Raw genomic sequence first — 6,321 nt, forward strand, 5'->3', positions numbered from 1 at the left:
ACTAATTTGAAATTAAGCCTGCCTTGCTTAATATGTTGCAAAATAATGTGATATTTTATGGACTGCTTAACGAAAACCCAAATACCCATTTGACAAATTTCCTAGAAATTTGCGACACTTTCAAGATGAATGACGTGCCTGCCGAAGCAGGAAAACTTCGCATATTTCCTTTCACTTTGAAGGATATGAGCAAAGCTTGGTTAACTTCTATACCAGCCGCGACATTCGGAACTTGGGACCAATTAGCCCAAGCATTTTTATCCAAATTTTTCCCTTTAGCAAAAATCGCGAAAGTTATAAAAGAATTAACATCCTTCACACAACATGACAATGAAACCCTTTATGAAGCATGAGAACGTTTCAAGGAACTTTAACGTTTATGCCCATATCACCACTTGCCCAATGAACTTTTGATGCAGACATTCTATAACGGAATGAATCCCACAACCAGAGGTTCATTAGATGCTATGTCGGGAGAGTTACTTATGAAGAAGACATACGCCCAAGCGAAAGAACTTTTAGAGGAAATGGCAATCAACAGTAGTATGTGGCCTGCCGAACGTGGACACACACCAGTGGCGAAACCATCATCCTCAACTACATCACCAATTAAAGGTATAGTTAATCTCGATCCGATCGCGATGTTACAAGCCCAATTTTCCGCGCTATCGCACAAAATTGACAGGTTTATGACACCGTCTGACACTAATGGTAACCCAATCCAAACGGACTTGGATTACGATGGTATGGATGAGGTTGAACATGTAAACTTTGTCCAAGGACAAAATCAAACTAATAACCCTTATTCAAACACTTATAATCCCGGATGGAGGAATAATCCTAGTTTTAGTGGGAAAGAGAATAATAATGCCGGTGCCAATCAAAGTCAATCTAATAATTATCAAAATCAGTCAAGAGACACGATTGGCACATTATCTTCTAAAATCGACAAATTCATAGATGCTATCGGTGGTAAAGTAAACAGCCACGATGATGGTTTTAAACGAATTGAGAATAAATTCGATCAATTAATTAAAAACCACTCGTCTAGCATCCATAATTTGGAGGTTCAAATAGGACAAATTGCTAAATCAATTCCATCCCGAAAAGAGGGAAGTCTTCCCAGCCATACGGAAGAAAATCCTAAAGAGCATGTAAAGGCTATCACTCTTCGTTCGGGGAAACATTATTTATGTCCAGAAATGCCCGGAGATTCTACTAACATTTTGTAGGGAAGTGATTTGTCGACGAAATCCTCAGAAGTTAATGTAAATTCAAAGAGTTCACCCATAGATGCTAATACAAAAACATTTGTACCAAAACCACCTTTTCCACATAAAGTCCGAAATAAGGACTATGATAAACAACTTTTAACATTTCTAGATAAACTTAAAAATTTGCATATAAATTTGATGTTTATGGATGCGATAACGCAAATTCCTAACTATGGTAAATTTTTAAAAGATTTGATTTCTAAGAAAATTAGTTGGGAAGAATTTCATCCATATCGTTAACAGAAGATTGTAGTTCAATAGTATCGAGTCATTTTCCGACTAAACTCAAAGATCCTGGATGTTTCACCATCCCGTGTAAATTGGGAGACATCGAATTCCCAAGTTGTCTTTGTGACTTAGGTGCGAGCATTAACTTAATGTCGTTGTCTATTTTCAAAAAGTTAGGTTTAGAAGAAGATATCAAGTGTACTAATATGGTTTTGCAACTAGCGGATCAAACCACTAAGAAACTATATGGTATAATTGAGGACGTTTTAGTTAAGGTCGATAATTCATTTTTCCTACCGACTTTGTTATACTAGACTTTGCATAGGACGTTAATTGTCCGCTAATTTTTGGTAGACCGTTTATGAATACAGGACGTGCATTAGTCGATGTATCGGAAGGAAAAGTAGTTTTGAGAATAGATGAAGATAAGATTGAGTTTAATATGAACAAAGCAATGAAATATCCCATGGAAGAGTTAGTTTGTATGAAACTTGATTTGGTCGAAGAGTGTGTCAATGATGTTATTCAAAGAGAAAGTAATAGAACCCATAGTGGGAGAAGAATTAGAAGATAAGGCTCCAAAGCCTTTGATTCGAGAAGATGGACCAGTTCCGCCTTCAATTGTAGAACCCCCCTAAGTTAGAACTTAAAGAGTTACCAAAACCATTTAAGGTACGCTTTCCTAGACGAAGGCGATACTCTTCCTATAATTATCTCTAACAAATTGACAAAAGAACAAGAAGAAAAGTTGAAAGAGATTGTTAGAAATAGGATAGGGAGTATGGGATGGCAAATTTCAGACTTAAAAGGAATTAATCCTAGTATTGTAATGCACAGAATTCACTTAGAAGAAGGTAAGCCACCTAAAGCGGATAGGCAAAGACGCCTAAATCCGAACATGAAGGAAGTAGTCAAAAATGAGATTACTAAACTTTCAGACAATGGAATCATATATCCAATCTCGGATAGTGAATAGGTTAGTCCAATCCATTGTGTAAGTAATGACGAAGGTGAATTAATACCTACGCGAACAACCACATGTTGGAGGGTTTGTATAGATTATAGAAACCTAAACAAGGCAACCAGGAAAGATCATTTTCCTCTACCTTTCATTGATCAAATGATTGAAAGGATAGCCGATCATGCGTTTTATTGTTTCCTAGATGATTACTCTGGATTCTTTCAAATTTACATTTACCCGGATGACCAAGATAAAACAACCTTCACATGTCCTTATGGAACCTTTGCTTATAGGAGAATGACGTTTGGTCTATGTAATGCACCTGCAACGTTTCAACGTTGTATGACTGCAATATTTAACGATTTCATTGAAGGTATCATGGAAGTTTTTATGGATGATTTTTCAGTTTATGGAGATTCTTTCGATGCATGTTTACAAAACTTAGATAAAGTATTGTCTAGATGTGAAGAAACTAACTTAGTATTAAATTGGGAAAAATGTCATTTCATGGTAGACGAAGGAATAGTTTTAGGACATAAAATATCTGAAAAAGGATTAGAGGTGGATAGAGTAAAAACTTTAGTTATAGAGAAATTACCCCCACCAACTACTGTTAAGGAAGTAAGGTCATTTTTAGGACATGCAGGTTTTTACAGAAGGTTTATAAAAAACATTTCTGTAATTTCCAAACCACTTACTAATTTGCTTATGAAGGATTCAACCTTTAATTTTAATGAGGATTGTTTACAAGCCTTTAATACATTAAAAACCGCCTTAGTCAGTGCACCCATAATTGCTAAACCCGATTGGGATTTGCCTTTCGAAATTATGTGCGATGCAAGCGACTTAGCCGTAGGATGTGTATTAGGTCAAAGGAAGGATAAGAAACTTCATGTTATATATTATGCGAGTCATATATTGTCCGGTGCACAATTAAATTACACAACAACCGAAAAAGAAATGCTAGCAGTAGTTTTTGCATGTGATAAGTTTAGGTCGTACCTGTTAGGATCTAAAGTCATCATTTATACCGATCATGCAGCTTTAAGGTATTTATTTGCTAACAAAGATTCAAAACCACGTCTTATTAGATGGGTCTTGTTATTACAAGAGTTTGACATGGAAATTAAAGATAAAAAGGGAGTCGAAAACCTTATCGCCGATCATCTATCAAGACTCGAAGATGAAAACGGTCCCATTGGTGAAACCATCGGCATACGAGATGATTTCCCCGATGAATATCTCATGCAAGTGAAAAGTGTCAACAGACTGTTCGTTATATGTAACATGACATGTTCTATGGTTATAAGAATTGTCTGAAGGATATAATTGATAAAGGATCGAATTATACTGGATCTAATATGGAAAGGTAAACGTCAGTATTCAACCTGGCTTCTTATTGCACTGGGGGAATGTCTAAGGTTCTGCTAGTAACAGCTCTCAAAGTCATTCCGTTATATATAAGTTGAAATTAATCAGGTTGAATTAATTCCAATAAATATATACGGCTAGCAGCGATAAGATCCTAATGGGTCGCACTTGGGACTTGGAATCAGAGGACAAAATGGTAATTAAGAGAGAGGAAGTATATGGGCCGAATTTTGTACATTAGGGATGAAATAATTTAATTGGTAATTATAATTAGATTATGGTTATAATTAAATTATCTGATTATGAGATAAAATTGATGAGAAGGTTTAATGTGATTATATCTCCAATTAATTAAATCTCTAACATAAGTAAATGTTTAATTAGGATTAGAATTATTATCTAGTTATATTAAGATATAAATAAAGATAATGATTATATTTATTTATTTATCTAATTAGAAATCCTATTCGGATAGGGATTCTAATTAATTAAATCTCTAACATAAATAAATATCTAATTAGATTAGGATTATCATTTATTTATTTATATTAAGATATAGATAAAGATAATGACAATATTTATTTATTTATCTATTAGCAAACCTATTTGGAATAGGATTCTAATTAAGTAATTAAAATCTAATGTGATTAGGGTTAATTGTTGGAAGACTATAAATAAGTCCCTATATACATATGAATTTCGGCTGGTGCATATTCAAGAGGCTAAGAATTTCTTTCGACTTCATCTCGTCTTAATTACTCTTTCATTTACTCTCTCTTTGATCTCGTATCGATTCCTTTATAGGTAATCAATTTTAGATTGCTATTCATTGGTTGATTACAAACCATTTTCTTTTTTGTTGATTTCATTGTTCGTGAAATACGGTTGAGAAGTTGTGGGCACTTTGTTTGCAACGGTAGATAGATCTTCAGAAAAGGTACACTTGTTTAATCCCTCTTTACATAAAATAACGATTAACGAATCTTGGAAAAAGGAAATAGATAAAATTTTATATTTCCGCTGTGCCTAGGCTTGTCTAATTTCCTTCAAGTTTGGTAAACACATCTATAAAGACCCCATGGATGATTTGAAGCGGTTAGTTAACACATACCGAGTCACTTTTGGAGTATATCGAAGCTTTTGATGTATGCTCACACAAAGTGAACTTAATGTCTTGAGTTGTTTTCTTAGTGGTATTGAAAGATAAATTGGGATATCCTCTGTAAATGCTTGGACCAAAAACATTGCAGCAGGCATATGCCCTTGCCAGGCTATATGATGCTTACCTAAATGCCACTAAACTAGGGAGAGCTATTAGCAACATGCCCTTGATTACTTACCCTGCAAGCTCCTCCTCCACAACATCCTATAAGCCTCCTGATGAGCGCGGCGCCTAGTAGTATAGTGGGTGAGAATATGGATATAAGTATAAGTTGTTATGTGTGTGTGCTTTTAAACTCTACTAGACGCTACTACGTAGGGGCAAGTGTACCCTGTCGTATCAAGTAATAATCTGGTTAAGACTGGGTATCGAATCCGTGGGATTTATAACCACAAGTATTAAACTACTCGGTTCTATTTGTTATCTAAGCGGTGAATACTTTAGGTTGGTTTGGGTGACGACTACAAACTACTCCTAAACTACGGTGAGGCAGATTTATATAACCGAAACTCTAAAGAAGTGATACGGGTGGCGATAAGTTATAAATATAATAAACAATGACTCTGAACATATATGATTGATAATTTACTCTTGTAAAGACGACTACGTGTAGACCGACCGACCGACCCGTGAAGTACTTAGTCTACGTGGTTCCTCATAAAAGTGTGTCTAATTCGGGGGATTAGAAACTAGGGCCCGTAAGTTCAGTGGCTTGTCAATTCCTACGGTTTCCGGTGCGTCACTTTCGGTAGGGCAGTGCCTATATAGTTCCCAAAAGATAAGCCAAAAGGGCATCGATAATCGTGTCCCCCTACAAAATAATCAATTATGAATATCAAAACAAGTAGTAAATATCAACACGTATAGAGAGACGGAAATTGTAAATCATATATTATAAATATGGAACGCGTAAATATGGAATACAACCAAGCCTAATACATAGGAAGAGTACAAGCTAATTAGCAAGTAGAAAGGGAAGGATCGACCCTTGGAACTAGCTAATCGGACTCAATGCTGTCTCGTAGGTCTTGGAGGTGGAACTCTCGAGTTTGATGGAAGAGGGTGGAACGAAACTTCAATGGAGTGACGGAATAAGTGAACAAGCTCTCAAGGTGGTAGAGTTTGGTTACATAAAATCTGAATGAATTAAATGAGTGCTAATCACTCTTATTTATACACATCAAGTTCGGGGGTAAAATCGTAAATACATAAGTTACAAGTAAGAATTCACATTGTTTATGCAGGTTTCACATGGCACGCCCCGCGTGGATGGGAGGACGCCCCACGCGTCTGGCATTTTACCCATTCCATTGATAATTTCTCTT

At 35.7% G+C, this 6,321-nt stretch overlaps 1 non-coding gene across 1 annotated transcript; it reads right to left on the bottom strand.

Annotated features, from left to right (window-relative positions):
- Positions 1-291: 291 nt before the first annotated feature.
- Positions 292-397, bottom strand: LOC136231447 (small nucleolar RNA R71). The gene has a single exon (XR_010689830.1). It is a non-coding gene; the product is annotated as a small nucleolar RNA R71 (small nucleolar RNA).
- Between the last annotated feature and the right edge of the window lie 5,924 nt (positions 398-6,321).

This window comes from Euphorbia lathyris, chromosome 5 (assembly GCF_963576675.1).
Source record: "Euphorbia lathyris chromosome 5, ddEupLath1.1, whole genome shotgun sequence".
Classification (NCBI taxonomy): domain Eukaryota; kingdom Viridiplantae; phylum Streptophyta; class Magnoliopsida; order Malpighiales; family Euphorbiaceae; genus Euphorbia; species Euphorbia lathyris.